General features: G+C 45.6%; 1 long non-coding RNA gene across 1 annotated transcript in view; it reads left to right on the top strand.

Annotated features, from left to right (window-relative positions):
• Window positions 1-20,334, top strand: part of LOC103003115 (uncharacterized) — a 30,298-nt gene extending 9,964 nt beyond the window's left edge. Inside the window, exon 2 of the long non-coding RNA XR_450667.2 lies at window positions 20,004-20,334. This is a non-coding gene — a long non-coding RNA (uncharacterized LOC103003115). The remainder of the gene's footprint in view (window positions 1-20,003) is intronic.
• Window positions 20,335-20,557: the final 223 nt, after the last annotated feature.

The following is a 20,557-nucleotide window of genomic DNA, read 5'->3' as shown; positions in this document are numbered from 1 at the left end:
TTAGTTGCGGCAGGCGGGATCCTTAGTTGCGGCATGCATGTGAGATCTAGTTCCCTGACCAGGGATGGAACCTGGGCCCCCTGCACTGGGAGCGCAGAGTCTTAATCACTGCGCCACCAGGGAAGTCCCTCACCTACCTTTTTATGAGGGATGGTGGAAAGAGACACATAAATACACAGCTGTGAAAAATGCTATGAAGGAGAAACTCTAAAGGCCACAAGATTAGTTAACGGCATGGAGTGGTGGTAGGATGGGTTGTTTGAGTCATGGAAGACCTCTCCGCGTGAGACATTTATGCTAAGAAGTGACTGATGAGTAGCAATTGGCTAAGTGAGCAGTGGAGGGAAGAGCACCGTGGGCGGAGGGAATATATGTGTCCGGCAGCTCTACCAAGAACTGAGGTGGAAGATTAAATCATGATTTGGGGGAAGCAATGGAGGGAGGAAGGTATGAGGAAGCTCCATTGTGCCTATAGTTACAAGCCTTGTCTCCGGTCCAACTTTATCAGTAATATAGCCCATAGCTTTTTTTTTTTTGGTCATGCTGTGTGGTATGCAGGATCCAAGTTCCCTGACCAGGGATTGAACCCGTGCCCCCTGCAGAGTTCTAACCACTGGACCGCCTGGGGAGTCCCAAGCCCATATCTTTTTTTTTTTTAATTCTTGGTTTTTTTCGGCACGTACTTTAAATTTATTTATTTATTGATTGATTTTTGGGTGTGTGTTGGGTCTTCGTTTCTGTGCGAGGGCTTTCTCTAGTTGCGGCAAGCGGGGGCCACTCTTCATCGCGGTGCGTGGGCCTCTCACTGTCGCGGCCTCTTGTTGCGGAGCACAGGCTACAGACGCGCAGGCTCAGTAGTTGTGGCTCACGGGCCCATTTGCTGTGCGGCATGTGGGATCTTCCCAGACCAGGGCTCGAACCCGTGTCTCCTGCATTGGCAGGCAGATTCTCAACCACTGCACCACCAGGGAAGCCCCCAAGCCCATATCTTTATCTCTCCATCTTCCTTTCCCATTTCCTAACAGGTCCAGGTCCCAGTTGAAAGGGGAAGAGGTGTGATGATCAGCCCCCAAACACCAATACAAGACGGGGGCCACATTCTGTAGGGTCTTGTAGACCATGTGATCGATTTTGAGATAAAAGTAATGGGTCATTGAAGTTTTTTTTAAATTGTGGTAAAATATGCATAACATAAAATTAATCATTTTAAGGGTACAGTTCAGTGACATTAAGTACATTCACACTGTTGTGCAACCATCACCACTATCCATCTCCAGAACTTTTTCATTTTCCCAAACTGAAACTCTGTACCCATTAAACAATAACTCTCCATTCCCTCTTCCCCTCAGCCCCTGGCAATCACTATTTTACTGTCCCTAAGAATTTTACTACTATAGGTAACTCATATAAACATTATATATATAATATATAACAATATTTGTCCTTTTTTGTCTGGCTTATTTCACTTAGCATAATGTGTTCAATTCATGTAGCATGTCAGAATTTCTTCATTTTTAAAGCTGAATAATCTTCCATTGTATGTATATATTACACTTTTTAATCCACTCATCCATTGATTTTTGTTTATTCATCCTTCCATCACCAAAGTGTTTTAAGTACACTTTGATCAGATTTCCAGTTTAAAAGATCACTTAGCTGTCAGGTGGAGATTTGATCAAGGGTGAGTGAGAGGGATGTGAAGGAGGTCAGTTGCAAAGGTCTCGGCTGCTGTGGGTCAGGCTGTGATCAGGGAGATGGGGAGAAGTAGATTTAAGGGCAAGTGGGAGACTGCACAGGATCTGGGCTTTTCAGGTTTAGCATGGGAAGGACAAATTGTCAAGGAATGCTAGATTGAACTCAGTTTTCCTTAAGGACTCGGAGCTGAGGGGGTCCATTGGGCTGAAGATAAGGTGCCCTCTCTTGACATCTCAAGCTTCCTCTCACCAGCTCTGCTTTCTGGGGAACCCAGATTGAACCACCAAGAAACGTTCTCATTATAATTTGGCTTTCCCTGTGGCCTTCTAACTGAGAGAGGACACACCAGTCTTCTGGTATGTACATTCTTGTTAAATTTATCTTTGTAAATTCTTAGATTGTTACCTGCTTTAATGATTGAATCAGACTCTGTTGCTTGGTTATTGTCAATCCATCGATGAAAGATGAATCTCCTACTGGAGGGCTGCAGGAAGTCAGTTTTGACATTGTAAAGCTGAGTCCCAAACTCAGGACCAAGGGAGATCCTGCCTTGTGAGTCTTTCTCCTGCCAGTCAGATTTCTCATGGAGACACCCTTCTGTACCACTGTATTATATGCTGAGGGTTCTAGCTAAATTCTAGGTGAGTCTAGCTAAGAAGGCAGGTGATCAAGAGGGACTGTAGTTATGCCGTGTGCCCACAGCTTGCCCCTTCCACTGCTGGTGGAGCTGTAAACTTTTTTTTTTTTAATTGAAATATATGTACAACCTTTTAAGAAAACAACTTCTGAGAGTTGAGCCTAAGGGGATAATTAAAAATGTGGCATTCACTGTAGCACTATTGACAACAATGAGAAACTGAAAGTAAAAGATTTGTCCAACAACATATCCATAGGACAGAATATTCTGCAGCCACTAAAAAACAGGCATTCTCAAAAAAAAAAAAAAAAAAAAAAAAAAACAGGCATTCTCAAAGACGCAGATCCTGTTCTTAAACAGGTGAAACTAATCTATGTGGAAGAGGGGTGGTAACTGATGGGGAAGGTGAAGGAATCTTCTGGGGTGATGGAAATGTTCTGTGTCTTGATCTGGGTGGCAGTTACATGGGTGAATATATATGTAAAAATTACCTGAACTCCACACTTCATATTTGTGTTCTCTGCTGTTATGTAGATGAGACCGCAATGTAAAAGAATGCATTCTGAAGGCAACATAGCAATGCCCACTAAAATATAAGCTCCTGGAGAGAAGGGGCTTGTCTGTTTTGCTGGCAGCTGTTTGCCCAGAGCCTAGAATAAGGCTCGATACATTATAGGCCCTCAATAAGAGCCTAATGAATGATTAGAAAGGCTTAGAATAAAATGTTAAATGAAAAGAAGTCCCAAAGTTGCACAACTTTGTAAGTACTCTGTGATTGCAGTGTTGTAAAAATAATGGACAGGAAAAGATTAGAAGGAAATGGAGTGAAACGGTGTTCGTGGTTGTGTTGAATAGTGGGATTATAGGAGATAATTTATTTTTTATTTTTATTGAGGTGACTGATTTAAAACATTATGTAAGTTTCAAGTGTACAACATTATATTTCTACTGCTGCATACCCTACAACATGCTCACTACCAAAAATTTAGTTTGTATCCATCACCATACAGTTGATCCCCTTTTAAACATTTCACCTCCCCTCTGCCCCTTTCCCTCTGGTAACGGCTACTCTGTTCTCTGTATCTACATGTTTGTTTTTGTTTAGTTTGGTTTGTTCATTCATTTTGTTTTTGTTCATTTGTTTATTAGTTTCTTATATTCCACATATGAGTGAAATCCATACAGAATTTGCCTTTCTCTGTCTGACTTATTTCACTTTGCATGGTATCCTTGAGGTCCATCCATGTTGCTGCAAATGGCAAGATTTCATCTTTTTTAAATGGTTGATTAGTATTCCATTGTGTGTGTATGTGTGTGTGTGTATCACATCTTTTTTTAAAAAACGTATATATATATATTTTTAAAATTTATCATTTTTGGCTGCGTTGGGTCTTCGTTGCTGCACATGGGCTTTCTCTAGTGGCGAGCAGGGGCTTCTCTTCGTCGTGGTGCGTGGGCTTCTCATTGCAGTGGCTTCTCTTGTTGCAGAGCACGGGCTCTAGGCATGCGGGCTTCAGTAGTTGTGACACGCGGGCTTCAGTAGTTGCAGTATGCAGGCTCTAGAGCACTCGGGCTTTCAGCAGTTGTGGCGCACGGGCTTAGTTGCTCCGCGGCATGTGGGATCTTCCCAGGCCAGGGCTTGAACCTGTGTCCCCTGCATTGGCAGGCGGATTCTTAACCACTGTGCCACCAGGGATGTCCCATCACATCTTCTTTATCTATTCTTCTGTTGATGGGTGCTTGCGTTGTTTCCATATCTTGGCTATTGTAAATAGGGCTGCTATGAACATGGGGGTGAAGATAAGGAGATATTTTTTTCCTTGATGAACGTCTTCCCCTTTCTGTTCTGTTTGTGATTCTTTATGTGATATCATTTGGAAATAGAAGCCAACACTGAGTGAATGCTTATTCTGTGCCAGGCTTTACACTTTACATTAAATGTACACTTTACATTTTTTAGCTCATTTAATTTTCACAACAACCTTATGAGGTAGGTATTTCTCCCCATTTTACAGATGGGGAAACTGAGGCACAGAGAGGTTAAGGAATCTGACCAAAGCTACACAGCCCTAAGTAGCAGATCTGGAAGGGAGGCCCAGCGGTAGTCTGGCTCCAGAGGCTACAGGCTTAACCATTATGCTGCACTGCTCCTCAAAAACTAATGTCAAAACCCTAACTTTGAGGCCTTTGTGACTGTGAGCCCCTGGACAATGAGCCCCTTTGCTCTCCTCTCCCTGGGATTGACCCTGTCTTCTGGGAGGCCCCAAATAGCTGAGCACCTCAAAGGAGTGAAGAGGGGAGTGAGGCGTGGAGAACCAGCACCAGGAGAAAACAGGGGAGCAGGAGGGTCGAGGCCTGCCCTAAGCAGAACCGTAATCCCCCCTCTCCTCACCCTGGACTGTCACGGGCCTGGGGCCACGGGCCAGGTCCTGCCATCCACTTCCTGGAAGCCGCCCCTCCCCCACGCCCTACACCCTCCCAGTCACTCTGTTCCTGGAAGTTAAAGGAACTGGGCTGCATGTTTATGTGGCCAGAGCAGATGCCTGTCTTTGGCTCTCACCACCCACGGGAGGGCTCGGTGCTGCTGGCAGATAGGATTTGAGCTCTTGCCCAGCTGCTCACCTGCTGTGTGGCCTGCGGCGTGTTCCTTGACCTCTCACGAGCCTCAGTTTCCCCATGTACATAACAGAGATACTAAAAGCACCTGAAGGGATTGAAGGCAACTGTGTGGATGACTCATTTGGCACTGCCGTCTGGCAAACTAGAGCACCCAGACAGGGTAGCTATTGTTACTATTATTATCCTGCCACCCTCATTCTCTTCAGGGCCGCGGAAGGCCTGGAGAGATACGCTGAAAAGGCAATCAAATGTCTCGGCTGCCAAGAGGGAATGCCTTTCTAATCAGCACAAACGTCAGCGTCCAGTTATTAATACCCAGCCAGCCCCATCAGCTCTTGGATTTAGCATTCCAATGACGAGGTGGAGGGTGGGAAGGCGGGGCTGGGGAACAGGTGGCCGAGCGCTGGAGAAGGAGCCCGCACTCTCTGTGGGAGCGGCCCTTCCAGGCCTCGCAGGCAGCACCTAGCCCCTTCTCCCGCCAGACACCCTCCACCTGCAGCCTAGGGTCTGGGAAGGTGCGAAATTCCTGCACGAAGTCAAGCTCCAGGCAGTCAAATTCTCAGTCCCCTAAGGACACAGCACTGTCCTTCCAGGGATCCAATGCCCAAGTGAGCAAGGCCCCCCAGTGGTGCCCCCAGAAGAGACAAATCAACTCATGGAATGGTGGAATGTTGAAGGTGGAAGGGGGCTCAGAGAGCCCCCAACCCACCCTAGTGGCTTAGAACTCAGCCTCTGGGCTAAGACAGACTGGGGTGACTAGGAAAAATCGATATCTCTTCGTTTCCTCCACTGTTAACTGGGAACAATATTTTCAAGTCTTTCATGTAATATAAACTTTTCATTTGGCTGTTGAAGGAACAAATGAAATAACTCATATAAGCACAGGGCTTAGTGTGCAGTGTGTCTGGTAAAGAGTAGGTGTTGGTAGTATAACCTCTTCTTTCACACGTTACTTCCTTCTTGCTCCTTCCTGTGTGAGTGGCAGACCTCAAGGAACAAAGCTCTTCCAGGAATTTCCCATTCCCCCACCTGAGCTAAAAATTTTACCAGACAGTGCTTCTTTGTTTTCTTAAATGACTTAAAAAAATTAAAACTTTAATTTTTTAGAGTGTTTTGAGGGTCACAGTAAAAGTGAGCAGAACGTACAGAGTCCCCATATACCCCTGTTCTTCCCACACCCTGCCTCCCCCACCATCACCGTTGTGCACCGCAGCAGTACATTTGTTACAGTCAATAAACCGGCATCGACATATTATTGTCACCCAAAGTCCATAATTGACATCACTCTTTGTGTGTATGGGTTTTGACAAACATTTAATGACGTGTATCTACCATTATAGTACCATACAGAAAATTTTTATTGCCCTGAAAATTCCCTGCGCTTCACCTATTAATCACTCCCTCTCCCCAAACCCCTGGCAACCACTGAACTTTTTTTTTTTTCAGTTTTTTTTTTTTTTTTAAATAATTTGGACAGGCCATGAGAATAATTCCTTTTATTTATTTACTTATTTATTTTTTTATTTTTGGCTGTGTTGGGTCTTCGTTTCTGTGCGAGGGCTTTCTCTAGTTGCGGCAAGTGGGGGCCACTCTTCATCGCCGTGCGCGGGCCTCTCACTGTCGCGGCCCCTCCCGTTGCGGAGCACAGGCTCCAGACGCGCAGGCTCAGTAGTTGTGGCTCACGGGCCCAGCCGCTCCGCGGCATGTGGGATCTTCCCAGACCAGGGCTCGAACCCGTGTCCCCTGCATTAGCAGGCAGATTCTCAACCACTGCGCCACCAGGGAAGCCCAACCACTGAACTTTTTAACTCTCTCCATACTTTTGCCTTTTTCAGAATGTCATATTGTTGGAATCATACAATATGTAGCCTTTTCAGGTTGACTTGTGTCACTTAGTAATATGCCTTTAAATTTCCTCCATGTTTTTTTGTGGCTCGATAACTCTTTTTTGGTGTGTGTGCTGAATAATATTCTATTGTGTAATGGCTTGTCTCACAGTTTATTTATCCATTCACTTACTGAAGGACATCTCGGTTGCTTCCAAGTTTTGGCAATTGTGAATAAAACTGCTATAAACATTCACATGCAGGTTTTTGTGTGGATATAAATTTTCAACTCATTTAGGTAAATGTCAAAGAGTATGATTACTAGATCATATGGTAAGAGTATGTTTAGTTTTGTAAGAAGTTGTCAAACTGTCTTCCAAAGTGGCTGTACCATTTTGCAGTCCAAATAGCAATGAATGAGAGCTCCTGTTGCTTCACATCCTGACGAGCATTTGGTGTGGTCAGTGTTTTGGATCTGGCCATTCTAATGGGTGTGTAATGGTATCTTGTTGTTTTAATTGGCAATTCCTTAATGACATATTATGTTGTATGTCTTTTCATATGCTTATTGGCCATCTATATATCTTCTTTAGTGAGCTGTTCGGATCTTTTGCCCATGTTTTAATAGGGTTGTTAATTTTCTTATTGTTGAGTTTTAAGAATTCTTTGTATATGTTAACTTCTTTTTTTCTTTTAATATTTATTTATGTATGTATTTATTTATTTATGTGGCTGTGTCGGGTCTTAGTTGCGGCATGGGGAATCAGTAGTCGTGGTGCGCGGGCTCTCTAGTTGTGGTGCACAGGTTTAGTTGCTCCGCGGCATGTGGGATCTTAGTTTCCTGACCAGGGATCGAACCTGTGTGCCCTGCATTGGAAGGTAGATTCTTAACCGCTGGCCTACCAGGCAAGTCCCCTGCATAACAGTTCTTTGTCAAATGTCTTTTGCAGATATTTTCTCCCAGTCTGTGGCTTGTTGTCTCATTCTTCTGACCGATTTTTATTAATGATTCAATGTGTTTTTTTCCTGTTATTAAAAAATGTATTCTTTTAATTATGTGTCACATGAATAGCAGAAAGGCTTGACTTTGCTAGTGCCTTCATCTATGAGGGACCTCACTTTTGGCGGGTGCACCAGGCAATGTGGCATCCTGCATGTTCTGTATTGTGGCCCAGAGAGGGAGTGTGACTGGTGGAGATTGCACAGCTTGTTCTCGAAGATGATACGTCCAACTCACTTGCATAACCTTCACAGGTAACCAGAGAACTATCTTATTTGGTCTGTATGAGATTCCTGGAATTCTCCTTTTTTCTTGACTTTAACAAAATTGTAGAAACCATAATATGACAACAGCAGATATTTTCTGAAAAGGAAAAATTTAAAAACCATCCAATTCATCACACCATTTCACTTTTCTGAGAACTTTGTCTATCTAGCAAATGTTGGGACAAGATAGCATCTTAGGGTACCTTGTACTTTTTTATTGTACTTGTTTCCAGGTTTTAGTTTTCAAAATGATATTTTAGAACGGTTGCATCATATTCTATCTGTTCCTCAAGCATGCCAAGTTCATGGCTACTCTGGAGTGGGCTTCCCGCAGGTTGCCGTGAGGCTGGCTCCTCCATACCGTTCAGGTCCCCTCCTTGGGGGGCCTTGCTTGAACATCTTATCTAAAGCAGTCCCCCCCGATTGCAAGTCTCTCTCCATCCCATTATCTTGTTTTATTTTCTTGATAGCATTTATTTTTATTGTTTTCTTTTTATAAATTTAATTAATTAATTAATTAATTTTTGGCTGCGTTGGGTCTTCATTGCTGCGCACCGGCTTTCTCTAGTTGCGGCGAGTGGGGGCTACTCTTCGTCGCGGTGCGCAGGCTTCTCTCACTGTGCTGCTTCTCTTGTTGCGGAGCACTGGCTTTAGGTGCATGGGCTTCAGTAGTTGTGGCGCACGGGCTTAGTTGCTCCGCGGCATGTGGGATCTTCCCGGACCAGGGCTCAAACCCATGTCCTCTGAATTGGCAGGAGGATTCTTAACCACTGCACCACCAGGGAAGCTCGATAGCATTTATTACTATCAGAAATTCTTTATTTATTTCTGTGTCTGTCTTCTCTCACCCGAATATAAATTCCACGAGGACAGGGAACTTTTCTATCTTGCTTGCTCTGTATCTCCAGTGCCTACAACAGTGCCTGGCACATAGTAGCTATTCAATAAATATTTATTTAATTGACTCAAGAATTCAGAAAACCACAGTTTTTCTAGTCGGTCATTGATTTCCCTTTTTTTTTTTTAACTTATTAGTTGATGCTGTAATAGATGTCTTGGGGAATCAGTGTATCAAGGAGTTTGGGAGGAAGGTTTTGGCAAAAGACTTGGGTTCCTCTCTTACCTCTGTCATTTACTAACTTCGTGACATTGGCCAGTTTACTTAACTTCTCTGAATCTAGGTTTCTTTATTTGAAATGAGGATAATATTAGTGCCTACCTCATAGAGTTACTGTGAGGACTGAATAAAATAATGTACATAAAGTACTTAGCACTATGCCCATGAAATACAGAGCAAGTAACGTTAGCCAACCATTACCAGTGCTCTAAGTGTTTTCCAGGTGTTGGCTCATGTAATCCTCAAAGCCACCCTATTAGCTGGTTGCACACCCCTGCTTATTTTGTGAAAATTCACTGAGCTGCACATTTATTTGTATATTTTTCTGTATTTGGATTACAGTCAATAAAATTTTGCTTAACAACAATAACAACGAAAGCCCTAGGAGTAGGAATCTTTATCACCTCCATTTTACAGATGAGGAAACTGAGGCTCCAAGAGGTAAAGTCACTAGTTCAAGATCACAGAGAGTAAGTGGTGAGGCTGAGGCTCTGGAATCTGTGCTCTCAACTGCAGCTTTTAATGCCCTTCTCAATGCCTGGCCTGTTCAAACACTCATTAAACAGTGCCTTTTATTACTATAACATTTAACATTATTGTTGTTTAAAATTTTTCTTCTATTTTAAATAATGCTTCAAAGTATACCTTTGGGCATTTATGGCTTTTCTCTGCTTTTAAATTATTTCCCTTAGATACAATCCCAAGGATAGACTTAAGTGGGGCAAATGGGGCCCAGAGTCACCCGAAAGTGACTTGCTCAAGATCACACACAAGTAGTGGTGCTTGGAGTAGGGTCATCAGGCACAGGTGTATGTGTTGTTTACCTCACAGGGGCACTGGATCCAGGGGTGAGTGGACTTCCGAGAGGAGGTCCAGTAGGAGCCAAGCCTTGGGCAGGGTTTGAATGGGCAGAGGAGTGAGGGCACTCCAAGTGAAGGCACATAGGAGGGGAGAATGAAGAAGATATGACAGTGAAATATGGGAAAGCAGTCTCAAAGGAGTGGAGAATCAGAAAAAGGGGTATATTAAGAGATAGGTAGGGCTGGATCTTTCACTCATTCCACAAATGTTTGCTAGGCTCCTACTATATGCCAGGGATTGTGAATATATCAGTGAACAAGCCCATCCAATCCCTGTACTCATGGAACAGATACTTCATTGGATGGAGGTGGTGACATAAATTGACAAGGAAATTGAGTAAAACAATTACAGATTGTGATAAATTTAAGGAAAGAACAGGTGCTAAATCCAGGAGTAATGGGATGGGGACCTATTTAAATAGAGTGGCTAATGAAGGCCTCTTTGGACAGGTAACATCTCAGTTGAGAAAGGGAAAAGACTATTTTAGGCAGAGCACACCATATGTGCAAAGGCCCTGAGGTGGGTGCTTCAGAGAGGGCATTCAAAGCCAGGTAGAAGAAGGTCTTGTGGGGGTTGTAAGTTCAGAAGTCATTTCAGACAGTCTTGAGCAAAGGACATTTCCCTCCATCCCAGGCTGATCTTTCTTCTGAGTTCAGCTGTATTTTTCCTTCTGTCCACTGGTTGACCTCACAGAGCAGTCACTCCAAAGTCATGTGTCTTCCCCAACCAGCTCCCTCTCTCCAACTGTGCTTCCAGTTCTCTATACTCTCCCAGACTGTTGCCAAGCTCTTGATTCTTCCTTCCTCATTCTCTCACTTCTATCCCTTCTTTGGCCTCCTTTCTAGACCAGGGAGGCAACGAGGTACTGTGGTGCAGTGGGTCACACACAACAAGCACTTTGGCAGCACACAGACCAGGGTTCAACTGCCAGCTCTGCCATTCAGTGAACTTCACCAGGCCTTGGCTTTCCGGGAGTTATACCTTGCTGGTGTTTGGGGAGTCAGACGAAATGATGATGCTTGTGGCAGCAGCTGACACACAGTAGGTGTTTGATGAATGACAGTACCTTGCCCTTTCCCTACCAATCTTGGCAACAGTCTTGTTTTCTTCATACCTTGGCTCTTCATAACTGCAAAGCAGAGAGATGGTAAAGATCTGGGGCAACCATTGACTCCCTAAGTCTCTCTCTGGAAGAACCAAATCCCGAAGTACTCCTTTATCAAAATATTTTAAACTGCTTAATTTGTAATCTTAATACCTATCATTAACTGGAGGTTTACTACATGCTGGTTACTGTGCTAAGTGCCTTATACACTCTCTTCTCATCCTCATGACAATCCTGCAAAAGAATTTCCATTATTATCCCCATTTTATAGTTCAGGAAACTGAGGTTCAGAAAAGTGAAGTGACTGGTTTAAAATCACATCGCTAGTTAAGGCGTGAAATTGGACCTTGAGCCCATGTTTTTCAAGCACCAAAAAACCCAAAAGAAAACAATCCTGTGTGCCCAACCATTAGGCCATCCTGCCTCATAGCCTATCTGCAAAAGCAGGGGGAGCCAACATGGTTCATTTCCTGGATAACAGGAGACCCGGTGAGATGAGAGATTTTCCCAGAGTCTCATAATGGACTGGATACTAAGCCAGGCATTGGTGGGCCTGACCCCAGACCGCAAACTTGCCCCAGCAGAGCGAACTCGGTGCTCTGAGACCTCAGGGTGGCCTAGACCTTCCTCCTTGAACTGGAATGCCTCCACAGAGCAACAGAACCATAAACACAAGTGGCCCTTTCAACAGGACACTGGGCCTGAGTCATGGAGTATTTATAGATGGGCCTCCTCTCAGCTTTGCCAGGATTTATCAAGTTCACTTGGGGTTCGAAGGGTGACAACCTGTTTGTTATCCAAGGTGCCATAGCAGGCTGTTGAGACATCCTTCAAGAACAAGGCCTGGAGTCCTGCCCATGTTTAGACTTGACCTGACCCCTTCACAGCAGACTGAGGCAACGCTCCCTACCCAAGCTGTGTCACCTTCTCCCAAATAACCCCTGCGCCCGCCCCAGCACAACCACACACACACATATGCACGTGCACGCGCATGCGCACACACACAGTGAACTCATGGTCTCGAATTAAAAATGGGACAGGAATGCTGCTTCTCTCAGGAAGACCTCTTGGATTGATCTGGGAAGTTTAAAAACCTTCCCTAGCCCCACTGCTCCTAGGGAGTGAAACTTCTCATTGGTCAGATAATTGAATTATGCATAACATTGTCATAATAACATTGACTGAGGACCTTCTCTGTACCAGATATTAAGCTAAGAGTTTTAATGTTACCTTTTATATCCTCAAATAATTTAATAAGTTGGATATTAATTTAGTATCATCTTTATAGATGAGGGAACTGAGGCTCAGAGAGGTAAAGTAACTTGCCTAAGACCACACAGCCAGTAAGTAGCAGGGCCAGACTCAAAATCTAGGTCTTGTGGCTCATGGGCTCTAGAGCAAGGGCTTAGTTGCTCTGCGGCATGTGGGATCTTCCCAGACCAGGTCTCAAACCCGTGTCCCCTGCATTGGCAGGAGGATTCTTAACCACTGTGACACCAGGGAAGCCCCTATCCTGACTTTTAAAAGCTTAGATTAGTTTGGGCTGTTTTGAACCTTGTGAAGATAGAATCAGACAGTATGTACTCTTTTGTTCACCATTCTTTGTGAGATTCATCTATGTCTTTACATGTGGTAGTATTTGTTCGTTCTCACTGCTGTATACTATTCACTATGCGACCACACAACAATTTCTTTACTTGTTCTGTTGATGGACATTGGGGTTGTTTCCAAGGTTTTGCTACTACAAACAATATTGCAGAAAACATCCTTGTATGTAAATAGATTTATAGATCTGAATATCTATCTATACTTATCTAGCTAACTATGTATATCTTTCTGTCATCATCTTTCTAGTTTTTTGATAAAGTAGATTCCTCAGAATACAACTGCTGAGTCACATGTATAAATATATTACATTTTGATTTTGTCAAATTGCACCCCCTCCCCCAAGGTCAAGAGTAGTGGCAGGGTCCATTGCCCTACACCTTCACCAACCTTGGATACTATTAATCTTTAATTTTTGTCAACCTGATAGAGGAAAAATCGGGTTTTATTGTGGTTTTAATGAGATTTTTAAAATTAGTGAGGACCAGTGCCTTGTTTTGTTTGGTTTTGGTTTTGGGGAAGGGGCATTGGCATTTATTCTTCTGTAAGTTGCTTTTTTATAGCCTTTGCTTGTTTTTAGGACGTTAATATATTATGGCTATTGACACGTGGGTTTCTTCTGTTTTCTCCCAACGGTCACTTGTCTCTTAATCTTTGTTTATGGAGCAACTGCAGGTTTAAATATAGTTTGTTTTCCGCCTGCTTACTGTTTATGACCTGGATCATCTGAGCGTGTGTGTGGCAAACCCCAGGTTCAAGCTGGTGGGGGTGGAGAGCAGCAGGCCGGGTGGGGTGGGGAGCTGGCCCCCAAGATCCTCTGGGGTACAAGCACTGGAACATCAGGGTCAACACTGAGCCCTGGGTCTTGAGTTTGCCGTGAGCTTCCTCCAGCCCCTTTCCGGGTCTTCCCAGCGACGCCCTGGCCTCTCTATCAGTGAAGAGAGTCTCTCGCATAGCCCAGGGGCCAGGCGAGGGTCAGAGTGAGTCAGGGCCAGGGTTAATGGGGCAGTAGAGGGAGAGAAATTTTAAGAGCAAGGGCTAAGCAGCGCCAACCCTCTGAGTTCAAATCCTGAACTCTGTGAGTTCAAGGCCTATCTTAGTCTGCTCGAGGTGCCATAACAAAATACCACAGGCTGGGTGGCTTAAACAACAGAAATTTATATCTCATAGTTCTGGAGGCTGGGAAGTCCAAGATCAAGGTGCTGGCAAGGTAGGTTTCATTCCGAAGCCTCTTTTCTTGGCTTGTAGATGGCTGCCACCTTGCTGTGTGCTCACTCGGCCTTTCCTCATGTGTGTGCATGAAGAGAGAGGGGAAGCAGGCTCTCCTGTCTCTAAGGGCACTAGTCCCATTGGACTAGGACCCCAACTCATGACCTTATCTGACCCTAATTACCTTCCAAAGGCTTCATCTCCAAATACCATCACATTGGAGGTTAGAGCTTCAACATATGAATTTCAGGGAGACACAAACATTAAGTTCATAGCAATTGCCCCAGACTATTTCCTAGACGTGTAACCTTAGGCAACTTACCTAATCTCTCTGTGACTCAATTTCCTTATCTGTAAAATGGGGATGATAACAGTATCGACCTCATGAATTAATAGATTAATTAATAGCGATAAAACACTTAGAAAAGACTGTGATAAGCAGCCTCCAAGATGGTCCTCAATAATTCTTGCCTCCTGGTACTCATATCCGTGTGTGGTCCCCCCACCACTGTACTGGGTTGACCTGTGTGACCAATAGAATACAGCGGAAATGATAGTGTGAGATGTCTGAATCTAGGTCATCAAAGACATTGCTACTTTTTTTTTTTTTTTTAAAAGATTTATTTATTGATTGATTCATTACTATGTTGGGTCTTCGTTTCTGTGCTAGGGCTTCCTGTAGTTGCGGCAAGCGGGGGCTACTCTTCATCGCGGTGCGCGGGCCTCTCACTATTGAGGCCTCTCTTGTTGCGGAGCACAGGCTCCAGACGCGCAGGCTCAGTAGTTGTGGCTCACGGGCCTAGTTGCTCCGCGGCATGTGGGATCTTCCCAGACCAGGGCGCGAACCCGTGTCCCCTGCATTAGCAGGCAGACTCTCAACCGCTGCGCCACCAGGGAAGCCCCAACATTGCTACTTTTTACGGACCCTCCCAAGTCGGTCCCCAACATGGGTCCTTCTACCTGGTGTTGTTCAAGCCAATAGAATGAGACCGAGTTAGGTTTGGAAGCAAAGGAAAGCTTTACTCTTTTTTTTTTTAATAAATTTATTCATTTTATTTATTTATTTTTGGCTGCATTGGGTCTTCATTGCTGCACGCGGGCTTTCTCTAGTTGCAGTGAGCGGGGGCTACTCTTCGTTGTGGTGTGCAAGCTTGTCATTGCGGTGGCTTCTCTTGTTGCCGAGCAGGGGCTCTAGGCGTGCGGGCTTCAGTAGTTGTGGCACGTGGGCTCTAGAGTGCAGGCTCAGTAGTTGTGATGCACAGGCTTAGTTGCTCCGCGGCATGGGGGATCTTCCCAGACCAGGGCTCGAACCCGTGTCCCCTGCATTGGCAGGCGGATTCTCAACCACTGCGCCACCAGGGAAGCCCAAGCTTTACTCTTTGATCAAAGAATGGAGAGGTGCGAGCTCCCGCAAAGGCTGTGGGGTGGGCTGCTCTATAGGGTTCTTGTCAGCAGGGGTGGGGGTGGAGTTCTTGTGGGTCGGGGCAGCTGTGCTGCTCAGGCTCCAGCTCGCAGTGCCGGGCGCAGTGTCTCTGCACACAGCCTGCTGCCACCATCCTGAATTGTAGCGTCGTGAGCAGCACTTCTGCACATGGCCCTGCAGAGCTGATGTGTCAGCACAGCCATTTCCCACTAGGAACTCTGGTCTGAAATGTCGAGTGCAAGGCCTCTGCACGTGGCACCCTGTGAGCAAGAGAAACTACACTAAGCACAAAGGAAAAAAACAGACTTTATTTTATTACCCAGATTCTATTTTTATTCTCCAGGGATTGTTCATGGGCTTTGCTGGTGACAAATCCCTCCTCTGTCTTCTGTCCTGCTCCTCTTTCTTGAGGGGCGCTGAGGGGCAAAGAGGTCCATCTTCTGCAACTGCTTCCTGCTGAGTTTGGGCGTCATCATAACCTCAGGAGAGAAGCAGAATTTCTCCTCAGCTGCCTTTAGATTGTCACCAGGCCTTAGCCCTGACTGTTCATGTCCCTGAGCGACCACCATTGGAAGTTTTATAGATTCTAACCTTTTGGAGACAAAGAACACCAGACAATTTAAGATACATGGCTCAAATATCAGCAAGAGGACAAAGGTTATTATTAAGGGGCCCAGGAAAGGTAGAAACCAAGTGACACTGGGGAGGGCCTGTTTCACCTGCTGCATATTTGTTGGGCCAGATGAGGCTGCCTGGCCTGTCTGCCAAGTTGCTTTTCCTAGTAGCCTGTGTGCACTTTCTTCAATCAGGCCACTTGCATTAACATGAAAGCAACTTGACCTACTGGCCAGCGCACAGACCCCTCCCTGGTCAGCTAACTGATAATCTAGGGCAATTTGGTTATCTAGGACCATAGCAGCCAGTGAGCCAACAGATTTTTGTATAGGGTTTAAGGGTTTGTCCTGCTTCACATGTCAAATTTTTTCTAATAAGTTGAAGTCGAGTCCAGTCTCGTTGGCCACTGTTGTACTGTGGCTCTTATGTTTCTTACATTGACAGCGTTATATGTGGTTCCCCTGGCCAGGATCACTAGCACCCTTATGAGTGCAATGACTCCTGCAATTAGTAGTCCTGTGACTCTTCTGGAATGTCGTGGCTTCTTCCTATGGGTAATGGTCTGATTGTAAACTTTTCTTTTTTTTTTTTTTTTGATGGGGACCATTTTTAAAGTCTCTATTGAATTTGTTACAATATTGCTTCTGTTTTTTTTATGTTTTGGTTTTTTGGCCACTAGGCATGTGGGATCTTAGCTCCCCGACCAGGGATTGAACGCACACCCCACTGCGTTGGAATGTGAAGTCTTAACCACCGGACCGCCAGGGAAGTCCCCCGACTGTAAACTTAATTAAAGTCTGGATCTGGTCCCACAGTTCTTATGGTGACATATCCCCTCTAAGCACTGAGATGCCCAGCCCCACGTTGCGTTGGGGGGCTTACCCAAGAACATGTATCCTCTTCGTAAGTGCACCAGCCCTGTGTCATTGGTTTGAATCTTTGAAGGGGCAGTGCTCTGGTTTTTCATCCATGTAAGTATATCCAGGGTCCTATTAGGGTACCCAGGTACCAAACTCGACTGTTTTCCCTCGTTGGACTGCCTGAGTCACATAATTGTTGGTGCTATTGACCCCTAAGTGTCACAGCTGGGACCAGCTGCGACTTCAACTTGTTAACAGTTTACCGCCTGCTGGGAAGAGGGTGCTATTTAATGCTTCCTCCTTGGTTATTGGGGTTCCTCTTAAATATGTCTGATGGTCCTTTCCTGTTTCAGGTTGGGCGTGACAGATCCAACAATCAGTGAAGTTCCATCCTTCCTGAATATCTCTGATCATGTTATAGAAGAAAGTTTTTTGCCATGGGGCGACAGTGGGGAGGACGTTTTAATTCCCCAAATGGGAAGTATAAATTGGAAGTATAGGGCCCTCATTTTGCAAGCACTGGGGTAAATGTGTCTGTGGAGGGGGGGCAAAGAAGACTCAGCACGATGGCAGCAATTACCAGGGTATCTTGTGTGCTGCCAGTTTTCCAGGTTTTTAGGTTCACCCAGTCTCCTGGCTGGAAGGAGTGTAGGGCCAGGTCAGAGGGTGTGGGAAGCACCTGGTTACCTTATTTGTTGACAGCTTTCATGGTTTCTCCTACCTGGAGGGCATACTTGAGTTGTTCCATTTCATGGGGGCTAAGGTGTCCCTTCTCTTGGGCTTGGGAATGGGTCTACAAGACATGAGTTCAAATGCACTTAACTTTAAACTTATCTCTTGGGGCTAACTGAATGCAGAGCAGGGCAATCAATAGCAACTTAACCCAATTTTCTTAGGTTTCCTGACATAGCTTGACTAAGGCCCATTTCAAGGTTTGATTGGATCTCTCTACTTTCCCTGGTGATTAGGGCCTCCAGGCTGAGTGCAAGGTCCATTTTATGCCCAAGGCACCCGTTATCCCCTTTATCACTTGAGACACAAATGCTGGACCATTATTGTTTTGTCCAGGGAGGTTTGTCCTCAGCCATTAACATTATCATCTTGTGCCCTTTATCTAAGGGAATACCAGTCTCCAATTTGTCTCCCATTAGGTGGATAGTAGCCCCCGATTTGTGTAAAATATCTCTTCCTAGCAAGGGTATAGGGCATTTGGGGACATACAGGAAAGAATGGTGGGTGAGCATGTGTGCATCCAATTTACATTCTAATGGCTTTATGAATGCCCATTCTTGGGCCTTCCCTGAACCATTTTACATTTTACCCCCATCATTTTACAAGTCTTGTGACCAGTTTTCCCTGATCTGGGGTTCAGAACCGAGTAAGTGTCAACTAAGACTTCAATAGGCTTTCCCCTCTATGTGCAGTGTCAGCGGGGCTCCTCGGGGGTCAATTGGAATGCCAGCTTAGGAGCCCCCTGGCCTGTCTTTCTTCATCTATTTGGACCATCTGCCTTCGAGGATAGTGGCCAGAATCTGCCATTTCTGCCCCTCTTCAGGGGTGGCAAGGAGATTCTCTCTTCCAGGGTCCCTCTTTTTTACATATGGCGCACTGATTGGGTCCTAGTTTCCTTGGCTTGAGATAGCCCCCTTGGTAGGGGCCAGGGGTCACTTACTGGAGTTGAGAGTCTCTCTGGGCAGTTAGTCCAGATTCCTGTACTGACCAGTTGACATTGGAGGGTAATAGCCAGTAGGTGGGTTTGACTCTGGGCCTTTTTATCCTCTGACTTTCCTTCCTCTATAGCTCTGTTATCTTTGGGGAGTAGTTCATAGGGCTCCCCAGCCCACTTCAGAGAAACTAGCACTGACCAGAAGAGGTCAAGTTACTGCTCACGTACCTACTTTGGGATCCTTTTGCACTCAGGTGTCCCTGGAGCCTTTTCCTGAACTTGGATTGAGTGTCCTTGTTCCGTTTTGTCAAGCATCCTCATTACATGGGCCTTTTCCCAGTCTCACCTCTTGGCTCACCGGGCTGGCCACTTTCCTTTATCAAACTGAAATGACTATAGAGAATGCTATTGTTGACCCCTGGAGGTCGACGAGGAGAACAAAAAGCCCTGCCTTGTACAGGGGCCAAGAGGTGCACTACTGGCGAGACAGTGGGAAGACTGCTGTAGCTCCCCCTCGTTCACAGGTCCCCAATATTCCCCGGGTGTCTGGTACAGAGAAAAAAACAGTCAGAGGCAGTGGGCAGACATGCACGAGTTTCAGTCTCCAATCCCCAGTGATGCCACAGTGTGATCCCCTCAAGGGGGCACAGTCCAGATGACTCAGTGCCGTGCTGTGTGTGCACCACACCCAGTATCAGTGTGCTGGGCAGAGTTACACCAAATTTGACTGAAGCCTGCTGCAGTTCTACCCTGTCAGAGTGAACTCAAAGATCAGAGTCAATCATTCTCAGGTGAACCTCCCAAAGCCTCCGCCATCCTCTTGCTGGAGCCAGGGCAAGTTCAGAGCCTTGTGGATAGGTGCAGGTTAAAAGGGCATGGTGTGTCCCATCCGGGATGCCAAAATTTTGTTACTGACCCTCCCAAGTTGGCCCCCAGCAAGGGTCGTTCAGCCCCAATGTAGTTCAAGCCAATAGAACGAGACCGAGTTCTGAGACTGAGTTTGGTTCAGAAGCAAATGAAAGCTTTACTCTTTAATCGAGGAATGGAGAGGTGTGAGCTCATGTTCTAGAGCACACGCTCTCCTCAAAAGGCCATCAGCTGGGCTGCTTTACAGGGTTCTTGCCCGCAGGGAGTAGGGGCAGAGCTCTTGTGGAAGAGGTGCAGCTGTGCTGCTCACAGGTCCAGATCGCAGTGCTGGGCTCAGCATCCCTGCACAGGGCCCACCACTACCATCTTGAATTGCAGTGTCGTGTGCAGCGCTTCTGCACACGGCCCATCGAGCTGAAGTGTTGGGCGCAGCCGTTTTACACTAGGAGCTTTGGTGTGAAGTGGCAGGTACAAGGCCTCTGCATGCGGTACCCTATGAGCAAGTGAAACTAGACTAAACACAAAGGGGGAAGAAAAAGGTTAGACACTATTTTATTACCCAGATTCTATTTGTATTTCCTGGGAATTGTTAATGGACTTTGCTGGTGGCAACTTCTGTCTTGCTCTTTTAGGTCAATCTCTCTGCGGGGGAAGCCAGACACCATGCTACGAGGATGCTCAAGCAGCCCTGTGGAGAGATACAATTGCTGGGGAACTGACACCTCCCACAAACTTGCCAGCCATGTGAATGAGCCATCTTGGAAGTGGATCCTCCAGCTCCAGTCAAGCCTTAAGATAAACTGAACTGTACTCCCAGCCAACATCTTCACTACAACCTCACTAGAGACACTGAGCTGGAACCACATGACAATAGTATTGGCCTCATAAGTTAATAAAGAGCTGCTCTTGAATTCCTGACCCACAGGAACTGTGTGAGATAATAAATGTTTATTATTGTTTTAAGTTGCTAAGTTTTGTGAAAATAAGTTGTGCAACAGATAACACACAGACCATGCATGGGGTCATCCGTAGTAACTGTTCAATAAATGTCAGCCAGTATCAGTCCCCTGACAGAGAATATTAGCAACAACGTTTGCTGAGTGTCTGTCACTTGCCAGATATGTGCCGTGTGCCTGGGCAAATTGAGTCCCTCCTCTGCACCATGAATTTTCAGCAAGGGGTAGAG

The sequence above is a fragment of the Balaenoptera acutorostrata genome, chromosome 1, assembly GCF_949987535.1.
Source record: "Balaenoptera acutorostrata chromosome 1, mBalAcu1.1, whole genome shotgun sequence".
Lineage (NCBI taxonomy): Eukaryota > Metazoa > Chordata > Mammalia > Artiodactyla > Balaenopteridae > Balaenoptera > Balaenoptera acutorostrata.
Note: the sequence above shows the minus strand (reverse complement) of the source record. Positions and strands in the feature narration are given on the sequence as shown.